Raw genomic sequence first — 27,869 nt, forward strand, 5'->3', positions numbered from 1 at the left:
ATTATTTTTAAAACATTCTTTCTTTAGAAGTATAGAAATATATATGCTGAATTACATATGCCATGTAAAGTATGATGATGAGTTGTTTGTTTGTTTTCTGTCCTATAACTGTTTATTTGGAATTAGTAAATGCTAAAGATAATAGCATATTACAGTTAGTCTGAAATGTAGGAATTTTTCCTGTAGCACGTAACGCACAAGATGTTCTGCGAGCAGAGGAGAGTGATGGATGAACCCTAGGGGGGGATTTAAGTGTTTTCTACTTAATTTTTCATTTTTTATTATGTCTCAATACTGGTTTGGAGTAATTGTATACTGAAACATATTGCAAGTAATTTTCAAGCTGTTTGTGATTCATACTTAATAATATTGTGGAACAAAAATTAGAATTCCATATCCCAAACTCCAACTGGTGCAACTGTAATCCTCTGAGAAGTTCTACAAATCACTAAAGCTGATTCTGTCATTAAAATTGCCCATGGACACATAAATATTTGAAAAATTAGGTCCATTCCCTGCAGTTTATAGTGAAAATTTGAGCTATTGTTATTCAGACCTTTGCAGCAAGTATTTATATAAGTTTGTTAGCTCTTTTGAAAGACTTTGTTATAACCTAAAGTTTTTCCATTGGTATACACATACATATTTTTCCGTAGATATATATAGGACAGTTTTCTACTCAGTCATATCTCTGGAGATGCTTATTGCTATTTAAAGCAAAGTATTAAATTATAATTATGATGAAACAAACATTTCTGAAAAGTTTAGAAAAAAATAAATTTTAAATGCAGCACACAGATACTGTTTGAGGTCTTGAACCAGGACATTCCCATTTAGGAGATCACAAGACAGTTTTTTGAATATACTTAGCTTGATATTAGAAAAAGTATTAGCGGCTTGATAGCAGGAAAAGGATTAGATAACATTTGTCATTGGCCTGTCTGATTTGTAATTGTGCAAATGCAAAATTATGTGATATATCAATGCTCATGATTCACCAGGTTCTAACTCTAATTTCTAAGACTCCAGTTTCCTACAGATTGTTCCAGAGCCACGATCTGCTGGGTTACCTTATGGGCAAGGAAGCTTAACCATTCCTTCTTTTGAGGTTTGGGGACAGAGCTGCCAGGTGGACTGCTTTAGGGCAGGAAACTCAGACCTTCCTATATTGACCACCTCGAAAGAGAAACACAAAATCTGTTCCTGTGTACAGGGAAAGTTTAAACCTGGAGTGTTTTAACAGAAACATTTTAGGCTCAACAAAATGGCATTTTCTGATGAAACTTTCCTAAATAGAAAATCTATCAGAAATTTTCCTTTTAGGTCTGTCCCTGCTTATTTATTCTGACATCATCCTTGCACTTTAGAGGCAGTATGTTAGCATTTTCTTTGCTTTTTGACATTTGTGAACTGAGGTGGTGGTTCTGTACTGATCCCATGCAAAACCTGGATGATTTTACATGTTATTCTGACCACCAGCTGTTTGTGGTATCATAGCAAGGCAAATATTAGACTGTTTGAATGCTTTAACTCAACAAATTAATGATGCTTTATTATTTTTCACTTTAACCATAACTCTGAATTCCATAGGTTTGCAATGCTTATTTTGAGGAATATTACAACACTTTTGCAATATTTCTAAACTTAAGTTTTGGCCTGTACTCCAGGATTCAATTCCTGGCTAATGGTATTTCCTAGTTTTGAAATTTTATGTACTACAATATATTGTAATATGGTAGTTCTTCACCTTCTTAGAATGTAGTTTAATTCCAAAATTAGGTTTTAAGTGGAAATAAAGAAGGACAGAAATGAGATTATGCAATTAATGTTCATTACAAGATCTTCACACAAAGCAGTACCATTGACAATTTTTGAGAAGAGTGAGAATGACAGGACTTTTGAAAGTCAGGCAATTAAATTAACTGGAAGAGCTATATGAAGGAATTTACACAGCCCTTTCCAGTCATTTGCAACCTCTAATGCTTAGGTCTATCATAAAAATTACAGTTCGCTTAGTTTACTTCAAAATCTTGCATATCTTTTATACAAAGCTAAAATACAGAATAGTTCATTTAAAATATGTAATTTATTTGTTGACATGGTCAGTCTTGTAAAAAGTTACTAATATTTAAAAAAACTTAAAATAGTTGTAGACAAGTAAAAGCAACCATAGTCTTAGTAGCTTATGTACAACATTTTACTATGATTTTTCTGTCTAAAAACATAACTACAGAAGACATTCAGATTAATACTTAGATAGTGGAAATAGCAAAATTGAATTTTTAATACAAAGGATTGAAAACCTGAAGCAAGTATTCCTGAAACAAGCTTGAGCTTTATTATTGCTTTTTATCAACTAGGTAAAATTGTCATATTATAATTTCACTATCGAGTAACTATATCTATTGCAAAATAAGAGATGTTGTAGGTTAAATGCCTTTAGATTTGCAAAGAGCTATTGCTGTTACTAGGGCTTTACTTGTAGCTTTTCCTCTAAAAAGGCATTTTTTTCCATAGATAAAATATGATTCCTCACACAGAGCACAATGGCACACTGTAGTGGCAAATACAGTAAGAAATGTATATTTCTGGAGTCTACTGTAGCTGCTGATGGTACCCAGAACACCCACTAAACTTTCTCCAGGTAGCTGTTCTCATGCCTTTTTGACTGCTTACGGATAATGACTGGACTGCTTGTCCTTACCTTACTGATCACATCACTCTCTGGAGAATTAATTTATTGATTCATTGATGACTTCTTTAATAATGCAATTACCTTTCATCCTGCTTAACTGATTCACTACTTCTGTTGATTGCCCATTTATTGATTTTATTTGCTCAGCTAATTTTTAATCCTTAAACTTTGCCTGTTTAATTCCACTCCATTGCCTGTGTATTTTACTTATGAGTTTTACAACCTAATTGACTCTACACCTACATGATTTTCTCTCTTGATTAATTGTGTGTTTATACAATTAATTGCTTGATTTATACACTCCTAATTAATTGATTGCTGCTTAATCGTATCATTTCCTGGCACTAACTTGCCAAAAGATTTGGTAGCCGTAGTCATAGTCTGCCAATATTTGTTCACAATACTGCATCTCCTTTTTTCTCCCTACTTTTCTCATGTATCACCATCTTCTCTACCTTTTTAATGCCCCCATTGTTTTACTTTTACTTTTATTCAAATTAAATACTCAGTAATCTTTAACACTGTCAGAACTTCTCTTTATGAATTAAATCATTAGTTTTAATCAAATTTTTATTCAAATTTTGCTTCTTCTAGATAGAAGTTAGAACATGCTTCTGCAAGGAATCTGGGTTTAATCCCAGGTTATCCTATATTATTCTGGATGAATCCTGGCAAATTAACTGGAAGTCATTCAGTTAAAAAAAAAAAAAAAAAAAAAAAAAAAAAGAAGTAGATTCGCAGAGCATAGGCAGGAATTCAAGTAGTTTTCCATACAGAACTAGCCACAGGGCTATAAAATACTGCTATCGACGTAGTCCTATGAATCTTAAAGAGACCTAACTTCACAGGAGAGGTGCCTCACTAAAACTAATCTATAACATAGCTCTTCAAAAATTTTCTGAGAAAAATAGATAGAGCTTTGAATGCCTTCACTTGAGCAGGACACAGCACCCAGGCTCCTAAATCTCTTATGAGTGTTCTTTTTTTTTTTCCTTTTTTTTTTCTGCTTCTTAAAGAATCATAACATCCATACTGCCTGCTCATTTTCAGAGCTTTTCACAGTTATGTATCTCACTTCTGGAGTGAGCCTAGCCTTTGAATACCAAAAGATGGGACGTCTTTATGTGCAGACAGAACTCTATGTGCAGACTGCTGTAAATAGGAAATGTCTTGATAATATGGAATGATTCTGTGGATCAGCCTTTCAAGGAATGTAGCCAACCCACTATAGTCATAATATTTCATGCTCTCTGAATCACTTTGCTGCAACCAGGCAGAGGTTAAGAAGCAACTAAATAGACTCATTGAGTGTCTCTGTACAGAAAGATTTTACTGGGTTTAACTGAAGGGAAATGGAAATAGATTTGATTGACAGAAGACTAAAATTACTCCTCAAGAGAGAATACCCAGATACAACTGTGTTTCAAAATCCTTTAAAGTTCACTCAACTGCTGTAGTGGGCTAATTTATGTATGAAAGGATCAAGCTCCTAAATAGTAATATCAGACAGCTAGTGGCAATTCTTCCAAGTTCCAAATCCTGCTATCAAATTAAATCTTTTATTTCTAATTTGTTTTAAAAATATTGTGAACAAATAAATCTGCACCAGCTGGAAACATATTATTTCCCCCAAATATAACATTATATATAACATTATATATAACAAATATAACATTAAGTTATAATATTATGCCAACAGGGATACACACACAAATCTTAGATTGTTGAGCCAAAAAGGCTGAAATGTTGAATTCCATTTTGCTTCAGTCTCCATTATATAAAAAAGTGATGGTAATGTGGGCAAACATAATTAATGTCCTAAATTAACATAGAAGAAATTAGACTAAGCTAAAGCAAAAGATTAGAAACTGTCCAAATACAGTTTTTGATATCTGGTGGGCTTTGTGAAATTTAACTTAGAGTACTTAGGGAGATGAAGTGGCTGGGTTAAGCTTAAAGCCATGTACTGTTATCTTTGAGAAAATGATGAGGAGAGCTGAAGAATCAAGTCTTTGGAAAAGGATAGATATAGTGTTTAACCTTAAAAAGTGGAAAGCTGTAAATCTATAACCTTAAATTTAATTTTCTCAGTAGTGAAAGAAATAATTTAGAGACATCTAGAAGGCAACAAAGAGATATGTGAAGGACAAATAATTTCAAAGAAACTTTATTTCTTTTTATAAGAGGATAAAAGGCTTTGTGGATAGGACAGTACAATGATATCACATATATTGATATATCTAGTCATATATAGAATCTCCACCGTAACGCTTTTGAAACTATATCTCACATGATTGCATAAGTATATTAGAGGCACATGGACTATTAGGAGCTACTGCTGACTAGATATAAATCTGAAAAATAAGCTCAGAATAGGTATTGGGTTTTTTTCTGACAAACTGGGAGGATACAGAAGGTGGAATTCTGGGATTCTAAATCTGATACCAATCAAAATGTCATTTAAGTTTTTGATGACTTAGTAGTATGCATATTAAATCTGCAGATGACAGTAAATCCATGTAGGCCTAGTGGCAGACAGGACGAGTCTTCAGAGACATATCCATGCCTTGGAAAAATAACACAGAAAATATAATTAAGATGAGATTCAGTTTCCTACACTTAATATAAAAATTTACAGAAATTCAAGGATTGAGGATGACTTACACCAGGTTTGCAGAAAATTACCTGCAGGTCATAGCAGAGTTAAAAGTTGAATATGAAACAACAGTACCACACTGTTATGAGGAAGACAAACAAGATACTAGGACATACAGAGAGGCCTCTTATTTGTAAAACTTGCAACAATCTTAAAATGTTGCTTTTCACAAGTAAAGGTGGAACTGGAATACTGTGACCAGCTTGAGGTATCAGCTTTCCAAGAAGGTCTGGAATAGAGTGAGAAAAAATATTATATATCTATTAGAACAGATTTAAGGAAAGCTTGTAGGACTTAAACTTGTTAAGTCTAGAGAGAGTGAATCGAGGATCTTTTAGTTCTAGATCACAAGCTGTTCTTCATGTGCTCAACTGACAGTTCAAGTCATATGGCCTTATATTATAGCCAAGGAAATTTAGATTACATATCAGAAAAAGCTTTCAAACTGTAAGACTGGCTAAGCCCTGGCTATGATTCCTTTGGCAGAGTAGAAAATTCAGGTAACAGACAGACATGGTTATCTGTTGAACAGCTGATGGACTATTGCCACAAGATCCCTCTTTGACCAACTTGCTGTACAGAACACCTGTCTATCTGTTTTGCCATAGTCTGCATAGTTTTGCAGTCTTCTATATGTTTATTTTTCCCATTCATGTTCCAGTTTCATACATTACAAATTCAGAGAAAGTCATATTTTTCCAATTTAATACCATAGTATTTAAAAAAAAATTCTCTGATCTGGGATTCAGTTTAATGGAAGACATACTCTTTAGTCTCACTAACTCACTGAGCAAATTGTCACCATTGTTAGATGAAAAATGGTCATTATAATGGAATTATAATGGCAAAAAATGGGAAATGTTTTCTCAAGGAAATACTAGTCACTCACTGATGCATTCTTCATTCTCCATTCACTTAACTGAAATAATAAACAACTACTTTTCACTTCTAATTTCATTGGAATTATCAGTTTTTGTGTTTGATAATATCTAGAGCAGACAGGCTGTGTAAAACATTTGCCTCCAGGACAAAAGCTGAAGTGCTTACTTTTTTCAGATGATAACCAAAGCACCATGATCTTTTGAAGAAACAGTCTTGCGGAGAAAATCTGGGTACTAAACAAATGGTTTTTAATCTTCCAAGATCAAGCAGAGATGGGTAATATATTCTGAATGCTTCACAAACCTGTCTGTGTATTTTTAGGCTTGTCTTTCCTAGCTGTACTTCTGGTAAAATCAGTAAAGCTTCATATTTTACACAACTGACTGCAGAAAAGAAATGACAGTTCAAGGTCCTAGAATATAAGAGTTTAGGCAAGAGAGGGACTGGTTTTTTTCCCACAGTTTTGTACCAAATCTAGTGTCACAGGGTCTGTGAGTCCAAATGGAAGCTTAGGAAGCATAAGGACAGCTATGAAATCACAAAACACATTTAGGAAAAATATGAAAATGTACTTGCATTTTCCCATCTAGCAACATTCCTCCCAGTACCTGCATGCAAACGAACACATTAAATACACTTATTTCTAGTTAATCCCTAAAAGCTTGGAACTTGCCTTTGAACACTACTGAAATCTTTGCTCAGAAAATAGAAAACCTTCAGCATCCTTTTATAACTGCTTAAAAAGTGCTAAGTAGTTTGGATGCAGAGCGTAAATCGTGCAAGCTCATATGGAGTTTTGGTTCTTTGTAGATAGCAGAAAGTGTTGTCAGATTATTAGATGGAAACAGCTAGTGGAGTTTTCAGTACACAGAGACCTGAGATAAAAAACAAAACAGCATTGTCATTTTATAACAGCTTTAATCATGCATAACAGTTTGTTCTAATGAATATGTATGAGACACTGATGAACATGAATGATAGATATCTATGATTCACAAAGTGAAGAAGCTTATCTATATGCAGATTAAGTACCTCAGAGAAAACTATTCTTCCTCTTTTCCCTCCTGTTTTGGCAAAATTCCTGCACCACTGAATGTCAAAACTTGCATCTTTCCAGCAATAACAGCTTTAAGCTCATAAGAACAAATCTCGTCTATTCTCTTCAAATAATACTTAAAATTGAGATTTCTCAGAATAATTTGGAAGAATATATAACAGCTGCTATGTAGAACATTATTTTAAAGGATTTAGGATATACAGCATGCAATGGACAAACAAAATCTGACTGGTTTATCTTTTATATTAATGTTAATATATTTAACAGAGCTAATACTGGAAATAGAACTATTATGGAAAAGCATTGTGAATTCATTGTACCAGTTATGATAATGAATATACGTATTTAGGCTCAAAACTATTGGTTGAAGATAGCTAGTCTTGGAGAAAGTGAGATTTTCTCTTTACAGTCTGAAATTTCTCTTACACAGTATCATTCCATAACAAGCATAAACACTGGCCTCTGAAATAAAACTCAACTTCGCATACTTTTATATAACACAAAATGCCTGATTATTAAAAAAATAAAATCTTGGGCAAAGTTATGAGACTTGTTCATATTTTCCATGTGATTTAGATTAGATCTTTAGTTGCCTGTCACACAAGTACTATGATTAACATACAATGCCAAGCTCCATCTATTATTGCATGTTGGCACAGAAAATGAAAAGTCTATTGAAATATTAAAATCTTATATGTTTGCATTGCATTTAATACACAGAACAGAAACAGTATTAGACGCAATAGTAAACAATATTCAATAATATAATGTTTTCACTTAGGAATGAAAGAGAAATTAGGCCTTATCTGAATAATGTTGGACATGACCTGTTTAGATCTTTAACAGTTCCTGGAGGGCAAGAAACCAAATAGTTGATAGGAAATCAAATAGTTAGTACACAACGAATTAATGTACAAATAATACATGCTCACATAAATTTTAATTATATTTTCTTGTATTATGTTAAACTATATTTTTAAAGGTTAATGAAGTAAAACTTTGTTTCTCTACTGTATGTCATTTTAAAAAATATTTTGATTGTTTAAAACAAGTAGCAGCTTTTTTCACGCTAATAGAAAATGCAAGAAAAGATATGATCCATAAGTTAATAGAAAGTCATAATTTCTGTTTTATAGTGCATAATTATCTATCCTTCTCTCTTATTTTTAGCCAATATTCATGTTATGGCTGTCAAATTTCCCAGCACCCTGCATGTCTAAAATTACTGCAGAAAATGCCTCAACTGAAATGTATCCATCAGAAGCTTACCTACATTCCATGTTCCCATGTCAGGCAGTTGCCCAAAAACTGTACAATAAAATATTTTCTGAGCACTCTGATGACATGCAAATTAGAATTTCTTGTGATTATGATTGATCTGAACAGAAAAACTACCCCAAAATACCTGATGGCTATATTTCTCAGTCTGCAAAAGCTAAGCACCCACACATTCACATACAGATAATGAAAATGTACTGGCACAACTGTTCTAGGCAAGACATGTTTTTAGATAAAAGTAATCTCTTTTATTAGAGATGTTATTATAGTTAGAAAAGGGTAAAAATCTTTTTGGACATACCAGATCTTCTGGTCTGAAACTGAAGCAGAAAACTTCAAAACTAAACACAAGTCAAGAATAACTGTTCTGACCTTAATTGGGTACATGATAGTTAGACTGCTGAGAAAAAGGGATTTGGTATCTAAGGCATACATGAAAGTTGATGTGAGTTTAGAATGAGGGCAGTGAAGGGTGATAGAAATTTTCTCCAGGGAAAGAGAGTTGTGATCTCTAGATTGTGAGTCATGAGTGGTGGGAGGAAAATATATTCTGCTATAAATTCATAGCTCTGTAGAGTCTGTGTTCTTTGGTAGATGGTATAGGTATGAATTTTAGTTATGAAGTTTGTCTTTGGAATAGGTTTTTAGGTCTTTCTTGATTATCACAAATGAGAGATGATAGATGGGGTAACTGACTCACTGTTTGGCAAGATATATTTCCCAACTGGAAAGTGTGTTTCTAGCCTTTTCCAGTTCTCAGTTTGGGTTCATTCTGATATGTGGTCATTAAAAATGTCATCTCTATATTTTTCATGAGGACATTTAGTACACTGGATGAAGTATATACATTCTGAACAGCAAAGAACTGTAGGACACTGGAATTGGGATATTTCCCAATTTCACCAAAAATTCATCTAGGTAATCTAAAACATTCACTGTCAGAAGTTCTTTTTAGACCTATTGTAATATGGTGCTAGAATTATTTTAAAGGTGGTAAATATTTAGTCCTCCTACACATAGGTAACTCGGGGAAAAAAAAAAAGTATTCTTTCCTGAATTAAAAAATACGCTTCTTTGGAAATAGATTTGCTACAGATTTCTTCATTGTGGTGACAGAAAAACCTTTAAAAGCAAGAAACAAAAAGACAAATCCAGCAGAACCAAGACATGGCTTGATCTATGGTGTGAGAGGTAAAGATATAATTCAAGGCCAACTTAAATCCTTTGGGTTTTTTTGACTGGATGCATATGCTTAAATATTCTTTACGGACCTATGCTTTAAAAAATGAGATAATTGTGAGATAGAGTCAGATAGAGCAAAGAAAGCAGGAAAGAGAGCTGGAAAAGAGAGAAGAAGAGAGGGGATCTATTTGATATTGATAATGACACAGTTAAAATTTCTTTACAGTGTATTCAGTACCACAATTGCGATATTCCAGTCTATTACACTGACATAATTATTTCTTTAATTAAAAAAACCCACAAATTTTTTTTAGATCAATACCTCTGATATACCACAATGAATCAACATTAATGTACTCTTCTAAAGGTAAATGTCATTGAAAATTCATACACATTACATTAACTTCACTTTAACACCCAAGACCTGGACTTTGACACAGCAGTGAATTTCCCCATGAGCAGTCATTCAGTGTAAGAATGTTCTATCCCATTAAAAATATATACTTCCGATCTGTTTGATGGGAAAATATTGGTGATTGGTTTATTTTTTTATTGTATTTTAAAGTTTTTCATTATTTGATGGAGTAAATTACATTATATGGTAGAACTATCCTTCATATAGTTTCATTAACACAACTAATATATCTGGCTTTTGACACTGAAATATATTCTGCTGTATCAATCAGAAATGGCAAACTTATTGATTTATATAATTTAAGTTCTATAAAAGATGGAGGATTATTGTTGATTACTTTTTATTAGATGACAAAAATGGTGTTATGTTGGAGATACTAAGAAAACTATATCGGAAGAAAACTACAGTACAAAGAATAATGATTTTACTAAATATTTTTGGGCTTTGTTGTTATTATAATTCTTACTATGGTTAAAGGTTATACAAACATTCTAACAGCTAGTTTGTATGATAATGTCTGAATGGGCTTTTAAGCCTGTGTGTTGCACAGATAGTTATTGTATGGAATATTTCACGTCTGCATTCAATTCCTATCCAGAATGATATATATAACATCTACTGTACTTTAAAGACTTTTATGAAGGATGTAATAGGGGCAGGTGGAGACAAAATTACTAAAGCAAATTGTCTTTTAGTGAGGAGGGCAAAGATTTAGTATTTAATGACATACCAGCCAACAAGCAATTACTTTAGAGAACTCTGTCTTAAATTTTTATGATGTTTTTAATTTCTCCTTTTGATATCATTGCCTGTACATATTTTCACTGAATATATGCAAAATCTCAACACTGTGTTGTTTTTACTGAAACAAATTCATGTTTGATTTAAGTTTAGAAATCTCCAAGTAAATTAGTCTATTAAAAAGTCTACTTAGCAAATACATGCAAATGTTACAGTGACCTGCCTCTTTGAGAAGATCACAATCTGAGTTAATCTTTTCATTCTGCACTAGTGTATTGGTATTTACGTCCTACTCTCCCACCAACTGTCAAAGACAATCAGTTCCAGGAAAGGATTCCCCATATTTGTCATTTTGATGGCAAACTGTGAGCTTAAACATGCCTATATTCAAATGAATATAAAAGTTCTTGCTGACATAAATACTAGTGGATTGATCATTTAGAGCCAAACCTTATTATTTCTGTGAATAAATCCTGGTAGCTTTGAATCCACTAATTTTTGTAGATGGACAAAGAATAAGGAATAAGGTTCTCAATGACTTTTTTATTTTTTCTATGAAAATTGACAAATTGTTCATATGCTTACATAAAACATAGGCAATAAAACAATTAGCTATTTCTTATCTACATTTGTTATGTAAAGATTTCAAAGTGCTTTGTCTATGTGAAATGATTAGGATACCCAAGAATACTGTGGGAGGAACAGCACAGAATCTATTTTTATTGGGGATAATGACAGTAGTTACACCACTTAAGTATAATTATAGTATAGATCATACCTAAAGTACAGAGATTTGACCTAAAGCTCATGCTGCCTGATTTACATTTAACTCCATAATAATCCCCAGGTCTTTTGATTCATATATAGATGCAGATAAAGTGATAAAGGAGAATCTAACACCCAGATGCAGAGATGTTCCAACTTTTAAAAAATATCATTTTCACACAAATATTGAGTGAAAAGAGCATCTTCTCAACTCACAAAATTATTAACTATACTCTTATTTTTGAAAATACTTACAATACTTATTAAATGACACAGAACTTTCATGATGCAATTGGCATAGCACATGAGTACTTTCACTTTTAAAGTCAATGGTGTTGTATTCAAGATTTTTGCCTTTAGAAGACAGTGTTCTTTACTCTGTCTTCTTAGACAGAGTAAAGAACTTTAGTCTTTAAGCATATACTTAAAGACTCATAGATATCTGTCATTGTCATGGATTTCCATGTGTGATTAAGATTCTTTGCCCTTAGTACATTATAAGACATCCTTGACTCATAGACAGAACAGTATAAATTAGAGGATTCACCAAGTGTGAATAGTAGGTCCTTAAAAACTTAAACGACCTTTTCTTCACACCAAACTTCCTAGCAGTATACATTTAAAACTTGGAAGAATAATGCATACATATAATAAGGCTAATATCTTCAATGAACAAATAATAATAAAAAAATATTTCTTCTTTTTCCCATCTCAGTGAGGAATGTGAAACCAGTAGAATAATAATTTCCTCAACGTGTCATCATACCTGCATAACAATAACCCATATTAAATTATCCTTAGACAGTTAGTTTGAAAATTAATGGGATTAGTATTGAAACATTAGGAAGGTATTGTCACCAATGGTATTAAAATAGTATAACTTTCAGTTAGATGTCCTTGATATGCTTCAGTGAATATATTTCATTTTAATATCAGCTTTTAAATCAACCTCCACGTAAATCTCATGATAATAAAGAGGGTTATAAATTAATTTGCATAGTAAAACAATAATCTTGGTGCACATTCAGAATTACAGTGCATATTTTAATACCATTATACCTGTTGATTTAAAACTTATCATTTCTTAGTCTTTCTAAACAGATGAGCTACCTAAATTGATATGAAAATTTAAGAGCAAAGTGCTGCTTTGCCAGGATTTTAATGGCGTAACACATTTTACAAAGAAGTCAATGGTGACTTCAAGTGGGATATAGTGTTATGACACAGAGAAATGTTTTTAATATTATATATCCATGAAAAACAAATTGATGAACAGTGTATATATGACAACTTTAAATAACTAAAGCTATTCAATAGAACTAAACCTTTTTTTTTCTTTATTTCTCTTCCATACCTTCTTAATCTTACCAAAAATTCACAAAACTACCTGTCTTAAAAACTAAACTATAACCTGTAAAGCTCACACACATTGTGGCACCTCTTATCTGTAATATATGCTATGACAAATCTCATGCGTTTTATAACAAATTGCTTTATACGGTAAATTTGATTCTGACCTTGCCTTTGACAAATTTAAAAAACCAGTCACTTAAAAAATATACATAGTGAGTGGTTCTGGATAAACTTTTTTTTTTTTTAATTTATGGGAAATAACTCTAGAAAGGTTTCTAGATTTTTTTATTTCATTAATTCACCATGGATCTCAAAATATCAAGTCACTACTTAATGTTTCATACCCTTAAGGAGATTACTCATATTTCATCCAAGTAAAAAGGCTATTGAAACTACTTATTTATTTGGTCAGTTAATAAAATTCTTTGGTCTTTTATTTTTATTCCTGGAGTTACTATAACTAGTAAAACTCTGGGAAAAACAGTACTTTTCTCCCACGTACTTCACCCCTACTTATAGCTGCTTCATTTTTCTGCCTTATCTAAACATTTTTTCAAGTGTTAATTGGTAACTTTATTTCATATTTGTGTTTTTTACCCAATCAGCAGACTTGATAATATCAGTCTCTCTGACAGTGAGCAAAGCAGTTGCCTTTGATATTTAAATGTTTTATGGCAGAGAAAAGAATGGGGCATGAATAAAATTATTTTATGCAGGAGAAAGAAGTAACAATGAAGATAAAATGCCCTAGTTTTTCTTTATATTGATTTTTCTGTTAACACCTCTTACAGTAAAACAAAAGTAGATTAAGAAATTGAAATAAGGCAGGCATTAAATAATTAAAATTTATCTGAAAGTACAGCCTTAAAAATAGTGCAAAAGCCAAAAAGACAGTAATAACATTTACCAGTTGAAATGAAATATTTGGAGAAAAACAGATGTGAATCCAGGTCTCAAATAGAAATGTACCATTGCTGTTGAGAACAATCACTCTAAATTTAAGTGGATTAGATGATTAGGCAAATTAGACTAATCTGAAAGGTGACATGGCTGTTACCTATGGAGCAAAAGTTAGGGAGGATGATGTGGAAGCAGAGGGAGAGGTGATAAGGTTGTTAACTCTCACAGGACAGAGACAGGCAGATAATTATCACTTGTGGAACATTAAGCCTTTAGGTGTGGGTAGGGAAATACTACAGAGTATGGTAAAGCTTGAGGCCATGAAGCCATGATGTTTATGGATTTTCTCAGGCTTATCTTTTGAACTGCTTTGTAGTTCTCTCAGGCTTAAGTGGTCAGAAATGGAAAATTTGTCAAAAATATTCTAGTGTTAACTGCATGTTTCCGTTATTTTCTTCATTGTAGGCATGGAATCATTCTGACATAGAGATGTTCAGTTCCACTTATATAATTACCAGGGCACATCAGTTTTATCCTGGTGTATGCCTGTATGACAACCAGCAATTCAAATTTTTCTGTTGTTTGATGAGGAGTAGAAGGGAGAAGATTGCTGAGATACTTTTGGGGCACACAAGCCCTTTTCCAAGAACTTGCCAACACAAAACACGTGCATACAGCTATATCAGTTGGTATCATAAAAGATACCACCTCTTCCTACAACTCTTAGCTTGCTTATATCCTTATGCCATTGCAGCTATAAGATCACTGTTACTACCTTTAAGATGTATCATTCTGAATAGACTAAAAGTCTTTAACTCCATTCTTCTCCTTTTTAAAAGTCAAACTAGTTTGACAGCTGTTTTGGAAGAAAGACAGTCCAAACCACTGAACCACCAATGTAAAAAAATCCACACATTAACTTCCTGAACAGATAGAAATATCATGATTTATCCTCTCATATCCCTGGAGGCACTGTACATATTGATCTGTAAATAAACAGAAAACAAGTTGTCAGTGTAAGTCAACATGTCTCTATTCCCTTAAGTGAAACTGCTGACTGCTATTTTTTCAGGGTGTAACAATATAGTTGAGGAGCTATGCCTACTCAGACAACCACTGCTGCTACCTGGGACAGAGACTCTGTGTTGCTGTCTCACATCAGAACCAAACATCTGCAGTGTAGGGTTTGAAGTGGAAGAGGAGAGACATAGCATCTGTGGTCTGAACTGACTTGCTTGACTTTATACCTAAGGGGAAGAGAAACGTTTACAGAACTGGTCTAAGTGGGAAGCAGTGTTTTATTGTACTACTTTTCATAACCTGTCCCCCAATATTTAAGCAAAGCTACCAGAGCTCAGGTATAACAGAAACACACATGAATACATACCCTGCAGTTAAGAATCAGCTCCATAGTACTGATGAGGCTGCAGGCTCTTTCTGGGTGCCTGAATGCATGACTAGAGACTCAAAAAGGACATGTGGAAATGTACTGGGAACATATATGAGCTTCCTACATCATTGTGATGAAATGGGATTTGGAAGCTAACGGAACACTGAAATATTCCTTCCCTCTCCTACATCCTCCAATTCTGAATTTTTCCAATAATATGATGTGTCTGAAGTAAAAAATCATGGGGCAAGATAGAGTAGGTTGGAGACTAACTAAGCAAACAAGCAGCAAATTAGGGCACACATATAGACTAAGCAGGAAGAGTAGAGAAAGTCTAAATCTTTTTTCATGAGAGGTATTAAAGAAGACAGGCAACTACTTACAATTTTTCATACTACTCTAAGTTGTATGAAAGCTTGCATTTCTGCTTGCATTTACTTGCATTTACTGTGATTTTTATTAGAAGATGTCTAAACTGTCATAACATCTAGTTGGCAGAAGATGAATTTCAGTAGTTAAGAGAGACAGAACACCCTAGGTGTAGTAAATAGAAATCTGTGAGATATTATTGCTGTAAGAAATTATTACCAAGTCCTATTCCCTTTTCATCAAATTGCATATCCCTTCAGGATAGTTTTTAATTGGCATTTGAATGACCACAATGCTTTATCTGTGGAAAATGTGCCTTCTAGGAAATGATTTTTAGGATGTAGACTCATGTTGTACTGATCTCAAAGTAAAGCTAGTTTGAGAAGCCTTGCCTTTCTTATTTGTCTCTGGCTTCCTTCACCTCCCTCTTCTCATTTTTATTTTTTAAGAATTGTATTAGATTTGATTTATTCAATGGTCTTATAACATTCCTCCACACTCAGAGCTTCACAGTTGCAGAGCGGGGGGCAAATGGAAAGAAATTGTTGGGCATAGGAGAATATGAATCTCTTAAGCACTCCTACTCCTAAGACAAATATATATGAACTGAACATTTAGCAGGATCAATATATACTTTTCCCTACTTGCTGCATAGAATAACTACTTATCTGTCATCAATTTCTTGGTGTAAATAATATCATAATAGTTTAGTTCTGAAACTCACTCAAATGTAGGATTTTCAAAATTGTATAATTAGTCTGAATATGTGGATTGTCTTCTGACAAACCATTCTATGAAATGTAACTGTAAGCTTCAACTTTATTAATCTTCCATTTTATACTTAGACTCCATATAACTTGCATATATTTTTTTAAAATACAGGTAATCAATGCAGTAATCAATGAACATGATCCTTACTATCTGAAGTCACCTATTTACTGTACTATGGTCCTAGGTGTAAGTAGTATTAAACATTGACTATTGCTTTCCCATTAACTTCTTTGCCTTTGCAATGTGTTAATACGAACAGAAAGAATGCTGTGTAGACATAGATCTAGTCAATACATCTGATTACACATCTAGTATATTTTTCAGTTAAATGTTATAATCTTAATTTTTTTAAAATCCTAGATTCTCTACAGAAACTTTCAAGTTTTCAACAACTCACCACAGATGGAAATATTTTGTTAGTAAAAACACAAATTATTTTAGTGTGTAGTCTAGGGCCCCTAACTGGACTATCTTCTTCATAAAATTATTTGTGGTGGATTGACCTTGGCTGGCTGCCAGGTGCCCACCAAGCTGCTCTGTCACTCCCTCTGTCAACAGGACAGGGGAGAAAATACAATGAAAAGCTCATGGGTGGAGATAAGGACAGGGAGGTCACTTACCAATTACCATCAAAGGCAAAACAGACTTGACTTGGGGAAGATTAGTTTAATTTATTGCCAATTACTTGTAACAGAGTAAGATAGGGAGCAATAAGAACAATACTAAAAATACCTTCTCCCATCGCTCCCTTCCTCTCAGGCCCAACTTCCCTCCTAATTTTTCTACCTTCTTGCCTTCCCACTCCCTCTCCTGCCCCAAGTGGAGCAGGGGGATGGGGAATGAGGATAGTGGTCAGTTCATAACATTTCATCTATGCTGCTCTTCCTCCTCATGCTTTTTGCCTGCTCCAGTGTGGGGTCCCTCCCAGAGGAGACAGTCCTTCATGAACTGCTCCAGTGTGGGCCCTTCCATGAGCTGCAGTCCTTCATGAACTGCTCCAGCAGTGAGTCCCTTTCAATGAGCTACAGTCCTTCAGGAAGGGACTGCTCCAGTGTGGGTCCCACATGGGGTTACAGCTCCTTCCTGAAAACCTGCTCCTGCATGGGCTCCTCTCCACAGGTCACAGTTCCTGCCAGGAGCCTACTCCAGTGTGGGGTCCTCGATGGACTGCAGTGTGGGTATCTGCTTTCCTGTGGTCCTCCATGGGCTGCAGGGGGACAACCTGCATCACCATGGTCTTCTCCATGGACTGCAAGGGAATTTCTGCTCCGGTCCCTGGAGCACCTCCTCCCCATCCTTCTTCTCTGGTTTTGATGTCTCCAGGGATGTTTCTCGCACATTTTTCTCACTCCTCTCTCACAGCCGCTGTGCAGTGTCTTTTTTTTTTTTTACCCTTTCTTAAATATGTTGCCACAAAGGTGCTACCAACCTTGCTGATAGGCTTAGCTTGGCCAGCGGAGGGTCCTTCTTGGAGCTGGCTGGAACTGGCTCTGTCTGACATGGGGGCAGCTTCTGGTGTCTTCTCACAGAAGCCACCCCTGCAGCACCCCCAGCTAGCAAAACCTTGTCACGTAAACCCAATAGAGCTTTATAGTCAAGAATTTTAATTACCGTTGCCCCTGCCAAGAAAATAAAAGCTCATGGCAATCAGAACAGAAGATATACATTGTGCACAGAAAATTTTAAGACATAGATACTACAACTCAAAACAAGCATCCCAGTGTTACTCTGAATTCAGCACTTTCCTTCCTTTGTTCTTAGAGTACAGCTGTATAGGCTTTGTTTTCTTCAGGTTAGTCAGAATCTTGTCTTACTCAAGGTGAGGTGGCAAATCAATTATTACATCTTGATCTGTAAGTAAAGGTAAAAATGCTATCTTATGCATTTCAAATGCAACTTTTGTGTAATAAGTACACTTACCTTCACTCCTAACTATGAATGCTATTTTATCCCTAGCGTCTCACATGAAAATGAGACATTATTGTCAGAAAGACTGTCTCACAAGTTCTTTTATGTAATTATACAGATACTCTGATATACTAAAAAAAAATTCCTAGTCTGCTGTTAAGATTAGTGCAAATTAAATGTTCCAAGTACTATACTGCTAGATATGTAATTGTTTAAAAATCTGTATCTTGCAGACTAACATATTATAATAAGGTAGTCTCAGTGCCTCATAACTCTATTTTAATGCCAACGATGGAAGTGTATTTCTCAGCTCTCAAGGAGAAAAAAACACAAATAAAAGCATCTTCTTTCTCTATGTTAAAACTCAATGAAGACTGAAGCTTATAACAATGGGTCAGATCCTCAGAGTGAGTGCACATGAAAGCCACTACAAACTAAAGATAATCTGTGGTTCAGTGCCTGCTAATATTAAGATATTTTGGTCTTAAGTTGTCCATTTCTTCTATTTCAAGATGACAGTAGGAGAATAAAGAAAACAAAATATATTAATGGCTTTCACCCTTTTTCTAACACTAATCTTTCCAGACTGAAAGAAAAGAGAGAGCAAATTTCCACAGTTTTCAACCATCGTAGACTTCAGTATTTTTTCTGACTGTTACACAGCAGAAGTAATACACATTTATGGATTAATTTTATATATAAAGATAAAAGCTACTATGAAGTCCTTTTGACCAATTTTGACCACAAATATGAAATCAAAGCTGACAAGATCTGTCTTTACTTGTGTACTTGAAAACAAATTGAAAACTATTAACTCTAATAATGTATTTCATAAATTATTACTCCAAATCCACAGAATGAAGCAACTAACTATACTACCTAACTATAGTTGATAAAAATTAATTAGTATCAAGGGGAAATTAAAAGAAAGACATATTCCATTTCAATAAATTACATTTTATAAATTCAGATTATTACAACAGCAATTGTAAAAAAAAAAAAAGTCAAAATAAAGTAAACAGAAAAAAGACTGAAATGAAGGAAGAACATTTCTTACATTACAGAAATTATGTGGGAAACCATCAAATTCGAGAGCAGCTTCATTATGACTTGGCTTGTTTGAAACTTCCCATATGTTCTTTACAAAGGGAAAATCAGAAAAAGTATTTTAATATTTCTTCAACGTCTCTGTATAGTGCATCTCAATTAAACTGAGTTAATTCTCTATCAGCCTCCTTAAAGAAGCAGAACTTAAGCAAGATCTGTTTGCATTATTAGTACATTCAACATATACCTACTACTACATTTTATAATCTTGCTTCAGTCTTACTACTACTCCAAATAAAAACATGTTCATATAAATATTTTTTTAAGAAAGGAGTCTGAAAATATAAATGCAATCATTAGCAGCTGTGTTTGTCACACCCAAACTGAGCTACCATGTTTTCTAAAATCCTAAGACTGAACCTGACCTCTAAAGAATGGTAGATCACTCCCAGCTCTGATCTGTGTTGACTTACTTTTACAGGTACTTTGAAATCAAGGCTTGCACAAACTAAGCCATAACTGATAAACTTCACTGCAGCAGTGACATTTCATTTTGACACCATCCCACTAACCAAACTTTGCAGGATTTTAACACAAAGTAGTAAATAAAAAACCTACAGAAGGAAAACTGAATTCAAGTTTGATTTTCTTGTTTTTATTTTTTAACAAATTATAAAACGCAGTATGAGTACTAAGGCAAGAGATTTTTTTTAAGTCTACTCAATTGTTAATTCGTCATGGTTAGAAGTAAAGTATGCTGTTTAGTATAACAGTAATCCCTGTATGCCTTTTCAATTTTCTGAGGACTCCAGTACAAACATTTCAAACTAAATTGCTGAGTTTCACTGATCTGTCATAGTTCCTCAATTTCTGGGTTTAAGGTGTGTCTTCTTGCTTTATATGTTCCAAGGAAGGAATATTTCTAGTATACAGATTAACTTTAATCATTTGGAGAAGATAGCAATGGCATCTTTTCAACAGCCCCAATTGTGACAAAGCAGAATTTAATTGTAAATTCACAGAAAAAAAAATTTCTTGTCGCTTGGATAATAAAAGGCTCAGAAAGTTTCACAGTTTATAATAGGAGCAGTTAAGAAGAAAGGTTAACTTAAAGCACAAGGCCACAGTATGGAGAAGTAACAAGCACAGAGGAGACTGTCACTCCTAAACACTGAAGTAGCAGGGAACATTTATTTAGCTTTGGTATGTGAGAGAGGATTAGATCTTAAATCAGCTGATAAAATACTCTCTCCGCTTTCTCTTCCAATGACCTTTTCCTCTCAGCCTGCCTCTCTAAATTCTTGTCAAGACTCTATGGGCTTCTGCCTTCTGCTCATCCATGCTTTGTACAAGCTGAGCCTGCAACAAAACAACCCGCTTCCGTTCTTCAGGTTTCCAGGTTTTCTGCTGGAAACCTCCTTTGTTCACTGAACATGTTTTTCCATATAGAAAATATAAGGCATTCATCAATTTTAGATCAGCAGAGGACAATTAAAACAACTCCTCTTCTGAAGACTTTTAAACATGGAAAAAAAGATATAATGCATTTAGGCAAGTGCCAAATAAGAGTGAGGTTTGATAGGAACTTTACTGACTCTTCTTTCCTCTTTTATTTCAAGTTTTTATTTCCATGAGAATTTAATCAGTTCCTATCTTTGCTGTGGTTGACAAAGCCCTTGCCATATCTTGAAAAAGTCAATATAAATTAAATGAATTTTCATGAATACTTATAACAACAATTAAAAATTTAGCAAGACCCTAGCCTCTATTCAATTAAGTGTTGTTTGTGACATGAAGAACTGAGCACATGGCTTAAATTTAATTAAATCTAAGTCCATATAACTTTTTAACATTAATTATAATTAGTACAAATAAGACACTTCAGTGAGGGAGGAATACTGATGAGTTGTCCTCTGAATCTTTGATAGTTGCTGATAGTAAAGAATGCAAAGATATACTCACACAACTGGAGATGAAAAGAAATCACATTCCAGCTGGCAATGCTTGTGGTGCCTCATATTAAACATATACCACTTTCTCATTTGTCAGGCTACCAGAAGAGAGAGAGAGACCAATAGCTAGATTTAATATATCTGCAAAGCACAGATAAATCCACTTGTGCATGTATTAATGATATCTCAGTATCAGAATGTGAGTAGGATAACAAAACAAAAGTTTTAGCATTGCTATGTAGAATACAGATGCTTGATAGTTTTCTGTAGCTAAGGCATTTCATTATTGCCAGTTTAAGGTGATTATACTTCATTTAATGTGAATGCAAAAAATATAATGCTGAATGAGTTTAATGCACTCATATAACTTTGATCCCACAAAGCAACCTATTGCAACACAGATTTAAGAACCTTTTCACTAGCAGAGCTAGTTTAAGCAGCGGAATGAGAGACTGAAGTACAGAATTTCAACTTTAAATTACCATTTTGAGTGATATCAAATTTTACTTTAGTTGCTATATCATTTTGTCATAATTAAATTCTCATTAAACATTATCTTCTGAGAGGGAGACTTCATCTGAATTAATCTTTGTAAACTAAGCAATGCAGAAAATACAACACTTAGTAGAAACCAACTGTGCAATTATTAAGCAAAGCTATAATAGTTCATGATGTTACACTTTGCCATAGGTCTGTCCTTTTGGCACAAAGGTATCATAACACAGAAGCTTAGTAAAATCAGTATTCTCTTGGATATGCCCAAATAGTTGAAGAAAATATACTCATCCTATCTCTTCCTCTAGAGTTCTCAATTTCTTTGCATTGTTATATCTACATATCTGTCCTTTCTTCAGCTATGCAGCAAAATGTATAGGCCATAAAGTTAGTGCAGCCCAAACAGAATGGGTTCAACAGCCTGTCTCCCAATGGGAACAATTATTTTAAAGAAAAGCAGTGGGAGACAGGAAGGGTAGAAATTCCCCAGATGTACACAAGAACTTTGTTGCCATATGTAGTAGGACATTCCAAGGACTGACAACTGAGACACATTTTCTGTTGAACAGAACCCTAAGTTAACTACAGTTCTTGTCTTCCAAAAAATGTTAACTCTTGGAATGCTTTCCTTTTTCATTTAATGAGAGAAAAGGATAGGTAGGAGTGCAGAAAAGCCTGATTCTCTGTTGGTTCCAATTTTCATCAGGAAGAAATCCATACTACAGCATAAATCAGCATTAACTTCAGCAGCAGACCCTGGTTCTCTGAGAATAAACGGAATATCTCAGTTTTCCTGCCCTCTCATGTTGATTATACATCAGTTAATGGCATAGCTCTTTAACCTGTGGACTGAGAAGGTCTAGACATAGGCTAACCAGCTCCATCCTTTCTTATAACTTGCAGTTCCCTAGAAGCAACCTTCCATGCCATTCCCCTCCATATAACCAAAAGATATTGCTTTCATTATCAGTCCTTGAAAAAAGACAGGAGGGAAAAAAAAAAGTTTCAAGATTTCCTAAGTGATTTTATCTCATTTAAAATGTACTGCATTCAAGGATTCTAGGAGCAAGTATATTTTCTCTTAGCTTTTACTTAATCAATTTATAACTCCATAGTAATAATGGGGAGAATTAAGTCAGAGAGTAGGGGGAAGCCTCTTTATGTATTATTTGACCCCACCTACCACTTCAAACATATGTTAAAGCATACATTTTTCAATGCTTCCACATTTACTTTTATTATTTTATTAGGATTTTTATCTTTACATACTCTTTATGTAGGATGAAAAAACACCCCTCCTCCCATCAACTGCTTATAGACCGATCATACTGTAGGCTATGGTCTTTCCTCAAAAAAGACATCTTCACTGGTCATCCACCTTATCAGTTGATATTCTGGTAGTCAATATGGAGCTTACATAATAGCACATATGCTCTCCAAGGATAGCTTTTACTTGCTTTACTACACTAAAAAAAAAGAAAAAGAGAAGAACAGACAAATTCAATTCAAGAAGCAAAATCTGCAGTTTTAATGTTATTCCTCCCATTGTTATCAAAGATGTTACTTTCTCATTACTACTTAGTATGAAAATACAGGGTTTAGGGAATACTATTTGATTTTTTTCAATATTTGATTGAAAACAGTAACAAGAAATGGATTTTAAATCAAATTTCTTCTCTTTATGCATTCAAATAAGACAGGGTACTATGCTGGCTTCTCAAAATAGATCTGACAGTTACTGTTTGTCTCCTTATCTCTAACACTTCAATATTAGAGGCAATTTTCATTGCAGGCAAGATGTTTGCAAGCCTTGCCATTTTTACCATTTGAGAATTATATCAGCTAGAGTTTTGGGAAACAGTTTGCAAACAGAGCTGTTGAAGACACATGTGACTTTTGGTCTGGGAATGTGTGTGATGCAAGAATTGAGTCTTAATACTTAAATAATCTTGTGTACTTACTAAGGAAACCTACGTATAGAGTTCCTCCTTCAGAGAGGAACACACAATCAACTTCCAGGCAAACCTGAAAAAAAGACAACAGCATACCTAATTAAAGAGATAATATAGATATTTACTCAAAAAAAATCAAGAATAGATATTGTTATATCCTGATATAAATAAACATACCATCATGTTCCCAAGTGTGAGTACTTCTGCTTATCAGTAACTGAGGATCAATCATCATTACCCCAGTGATTTCTGTTAGCTGTGGGGAGACTCCAGACAATTTAGATAAACAGCAAATCTGTGAAATTCATGAAAGCCAAACCTAAAGCTGACTTTATTCTCAGGATTTGGAGATTCCAGTTACCAAAATTGTAAAGATTGAAAATACAGAAGTTTGAATGGTATATTAGAACCAAAATTAATTAAATTACTGCCTAGCATGTCTTGATCAACAGCTTACAGTATTGGAATGGTTTATACTATGGAAAATTATTTGATTATGCGTTAAATGTTGACTGAGAATTTTCACAGCAACTGAAGTGGATAGTGAATTACTGTGCCATTAGGGTTTATGTAAATGACTAATCTTCACTGATTTAAAAAACATTTTGAAGACAGAACTCTTGGGGGTTATTTAATCTTAAACTTTAGCTAAGGACAGGGAAAAAGTGAGTGTAGAAGAATTATATATAGGACTGCCTTAGGATTCTCAGAGACAGTAAGTCTTTCTGTGGCTGGTCATCTGATTGAACTCTTTCCTCTAGTTATCTCACATGGTAGCCTGGTACTCCAGCTATCAAGCAAAATGTATAAGCTGTATGGTATTTGCCGACACAAACAAATGACCAACATGGAAAAAAGAAATCGTTGTGCATATACTGTTTAAAAAATAAATAACAAACAAGTGTGAAATGTAATTTTAATTTATTGCAGCAGCACAAATTGCTTGGTTTATTCAAATATATAAACACAGCTTGACCTTTACAGGTCAGTGGATCTTCTTTCAAAGCAATCAGACATCATGCAGTCTTGAAATAATGGTGCAGCATAGCTATAACATATGAAATAAATACGCTTCTGGGTCATTGTGAGACAGAAAGCAGTCTTTACATTGCTGCTGTATCATGTTTTATGAGTACAAATTTCCATGAAATACACTCTTTTTTTCTGTTCAAGAGGGAATGAACATTGAAAGCTAACATTTGTAAGACAGTTTGTAAGATTATAAAGTGGACAGAAATTGTCCTCTTGTAAATTATGTTTACAGATAGAAAATGTGTTCTTTCAGACTGTTCAGTTACCATCTGAAATAGTAGCTGCCATATTTATTTATTTAAAAAAATAAACTGTAGCTTTTGACCAAGAAACCAGATTAGTCAGAAGAGTCAACTCTAAATCAACAAATTAAACAACAAGAAGAATGAGTTTATGAAAAGTCCGTGTCTCTGTGGGTCATTAGAAGGGGACAGAGATATTACTTAGAGACTTGATCTTTCTGTGATGATACCTGTACATGAGGGCAGTGAACCACAAACCCAACATAAACACAATGGTCCATGCTAGCATTTGGTAAGTTATGTTATATTAAAAATTATGCAACATATATATTTTCAGTGAAGCCTCCGAGGCAAGGGGCTCTGGGACAGAGGACTGTGTCAGGGGACCGTTGCTGAATTGGCTAAACCGCAGCAAAACCGCGCAGGGAAGGGAGAAAAAAGGGCACGTAGGGAGAGGGTTACCGCAGCCACACCCTGCCCTGAGCGGGAAGGAGGTAGCTCCTGATGAGGGCCCGGCTCTGACTCAGCATGGGTGGGGACACGAGTGATGGTGGCAATTCCCCTCACATGCAAGAGCAGCCCCCAGGCAGCACAAGCGACCAGGAGCGCGGGGAACAGGACGTGGTGCGTCAGAAGGGCGTGGCGTGGCGTGTTGCGTCAGTTTGCGCGGCAGTTCGCGCAGGCAGGGCATGTAGGGAAGGCGAAGTCACCCTAGCAGCTCAAGAGGTGAGTTCATTTGGTAGTCCCCATCCTTTCAGAAGAAACTAAGCTATGGTATTCACTCGTCAGAAAGCGATGCCCTCTGTGCTCGCCAGAGTGGATGTGGCTACCCAGACGGAGCTCCCACGAAAACAAGCAGCCTCAGGCTGCAGGGAGTGCCTGGGCCTCTCGCTGTTCACGCATGGCAGCCGTGCGGACAGCTGGGTGAAGTGCGACCAGGTGGATGATTTGCTCTGCATGGTGGCAGAGCTACGGGAGGAGGTAGAAAGGTTAAGGAGCATCAGGGAGGCTGAGAAAGAGATCGACTGGTGGTGCCATGCTCTGCCCCCCCGAGACAGGAACAGGAGCAGCAGCAGCCACCAGTAAGAACCCACGATCAAGGGGCTCCTCTATCCCCCCCCGCACCGGGCTGAAGGCAGCAGCTCAAAGGAGGAGAGTGAATGGAGGCGAGTCCATGCTCGTGGCAGCAGGCAAAGGCCCTCCCTGGCCACCTCTCCTCCCCAGGTGCCTCTGTACAACAGGTATGAGGCGCTGGAGGTGGAAGGCCAGTCAATGGAGGATGGGGATGACAGTCCATCTACACCAGAAGTTTCGCCTAGGTCAGAAAAACATACCTCTCATATTAACACCACCTCCACAAGGAAGAGAAGACAGGTTATAGTTGTGGGCGACTCCCTTCTAAGGGGAACCGAGGGTCCAATATGCCAGATGTACCCTCCTCTTAGGGAATTCTGCTGCCTCCCTGGGGCCTGAGTGAAGGATGTCACGAGGATACGCCCTAGCCTGGTGCGGCCCTCGGACAATTATCCCCTACTGCTCTTCCATGTTGGGGGCAATGAAGCTGCAACAAGAAGTCCTAGGGCAATCAAAAGAGACTTCAGGGCCCTGGGACGGCTAGTAAGGGACTCTGGAGCACAGGTTATTTTCTCCTCTCTCCTTCCAGTTGTGGGCAGTGACACCAGAAGGAACAGAGGTACCCAATCTATTAACTCATGGCTCCGTGGCTGGTGTCATTGCCACGGATTTGTTTTTTTTGACAATGGGATGGCCTACACAACATCGGGTTTGCTGGCATCTGATGGGATTCATCCTTCTCAAAGGGGAAAGAGAATCTTTGCTCAGGAGCTTGCAGGGCTCATCGACAGAGCTCATGGATGAGCTCATTGCAGGGCTCATCAATAGACTCAAATGGGGAGGGGAGTAATATCAGGCTTGCCCATGAGAAGCTGAGGGACGACGTGCCACGGTTAGAGGGAGCGGGTGCTAGCGAGGGCACTCAGCCTGTGTCCCTGAGATGTGCAGGGTACACTCGGCCACAGTTGAAGTTGTACAGGGTTGAGCTAGGGGATACTGAGGCAATAGGAGCCAAGAGGGAAACACCAATGAAACACCTCAAAGCACATAAGGGGTGTTCCTCTATGAAGGAGGCACGGACGACAGCCCTGCTGAAATGCCTCTACACCAATGCATGCAGCATGGGCAACAAGCAGGAGGAGTTGGAAGCCATTGTACATCAGGAAAACTATGATATGGTTGCCATCACGGAAACATGGTGGGATGACTCACACAAATGCAGTGCGGCGAAGGATGGCTACAAACTCTTCAGGAGGGATAGGTGAGGCAGGAGAGGTGGTGGGGTAGCCCTGTATGTTAGGGAGTGTCTGGATAGTTTAGAGCTTAATGATGGTGACGATAGGGTGGAGTGTCTATGGGTAAGAATCAGGGGGAGGGCCAACAAGGCAGATATTGTGGTGGGAGTCTGTTACAGACCACCTAACCAGGATGAGGAGACTGACAAACTATTCTATAAGCAGCTGGGAGAAGCCTCACGATTGCTAGCCTTTGTTCTTGTGGGGGACTTCAACCTACCAGATGTCTGCTGGAAATACAATACAGCAGAGAGGAAACAGTCTAGGAGGTTCCTGGAGTGTGTGGCAGATAACTTCCTGACACAGCTGGTGAGTGAGCCAACTAGGGAAGGTGCCCCGCTGGACCTCTTGTTCACGAACAGAGAAGGACTTGTGAGCCATGTGATGGTTGGAGGCCGTCTTGGACAGAGTGATCACG

Source organism: Ciconia boyciana, chromosome 2, assembly GCF_034638445.1.
Source record: "Ciconia boyciana chromosome 2, ASM3463844v1, whole genome shotgun sequence".
Lineage (NCBI taxonomy): Eukaryota > Metazoa > Chordata > Aves > Ciconiiformes > Ciconiidae > Ciconia > Ciconia boyciana.